This window comes from Phoxinus phoxinus (assembly GCF_949152265.1).
Source record: "Phoxinus phoxinus genome assembly, chromosome: 13".
Taxonomy (NCBI): domain Eukaryota; kingdom Metazoa; phylum Chordata; class Actinopteri; order Cypriniformes; family Leuciscidae; genus Phoxinus; species Phoxinus phoxinus.
Genome location: NC_136888.1, coordinates 29,441,333 through 29,442,639, shown reverse-complemented (window position 1 = coordinate 29,442,639; position 1,307 = coordinate 29,441,333).

The following is a 1,307-nucleotide window of genomic DNA, read 5'->3' as shown; positions in this document are numbered from 1 at the left end:
AAAAAAAGAAAAATATATTTAAATGATTTTTTTAAAGTAATGATTAAAATGTTGTACACTCGTCTGAGGAAAATGTGTTGTTATTTTTTACGTGATGGTTACACCACATGATCATTTTAATGTCAGTCAACAATATAAACTTTTCTTGTAAATGTTATAAAAGTTTCCAAACCATACGAAACCAACATGAACACAAAGAGTACACTTCTAGATAATTTTTTCAAACATGTTTACTTTTCTTAATCATGAACACTCTTATGCCATTGGATCAGACCCAAAATCAGTCGGGCTCTACAGAATGTTCTCTATGAATCAATGTATCACAGCTTTTTAATGTCCGAAAATATTTATATAATATTATTTTATTTTATTTATTTTATTTTTAATGCACTTGCTGTACATAATGTGGTTGAATGTGTCTGTGGAATGCAAGACAATGCTATTTATTTTACTAATAATCAAAAATGTTTAGAGTACAAATATGCGTTTTATGCATTATCAACGTGTATAAACAGAATGACACTAATCATTGTTAAAGAATATATTATATTTAATGTACATGTGAAAGAGAAGAACTGGCACAATGACGTCACCTTAAGCATTTATCTACTTTACGAGTTGAAACGAAGGGCAAAGTTGTTAAGCACAAACGTTTCCATCTGCCACAAATTCTCCCCGAAAAGAGATACAAGACTGTTCAAGGATGAGTTGGCCATATTTTGCCTCATGCACCGCCAGATTTACCTGGCAAATGAAAGAATGCCATTTTAGAAAGTTGAATGCTTTATGATGCCCGCAACATTTGAGTTTATATTTTACATGAACCTGTACCAGCATCTTGACCTAAGCCTATGGTGCGTTTATTTGTTTTACTCTGTTTTGTATAAGAATTAGCTTTTTTTACTACCCCACTTGTCTTTTAATATTTAAATCTAATTACACCAGATTCTGGTGTCAAAAATAAGTATACTTAATATTTTCTCCATTAGCAACCAATTTGACATGTATTGCTATAGAAAATAAGGAGATATTAGGCAGAATGACAGCCTTAGTCACTTTCACACACCACACACACACACACACACACAACACACACACACACACAACACACACACACACTAGTTTGGGGTCAGTAAGATTTTTTTTTTAATACTTTTTTCACAATGGATCGGATGCATCAAATTGATCAAAAGTGACTCTAAAGATGGATTCCACAGAAATATTAACCAGCATAACTTTGATAATAATAATATATGTTACTTAGGCATCAAATAAGAATAGAAGAAAGATTTCTGAAGGATCATATG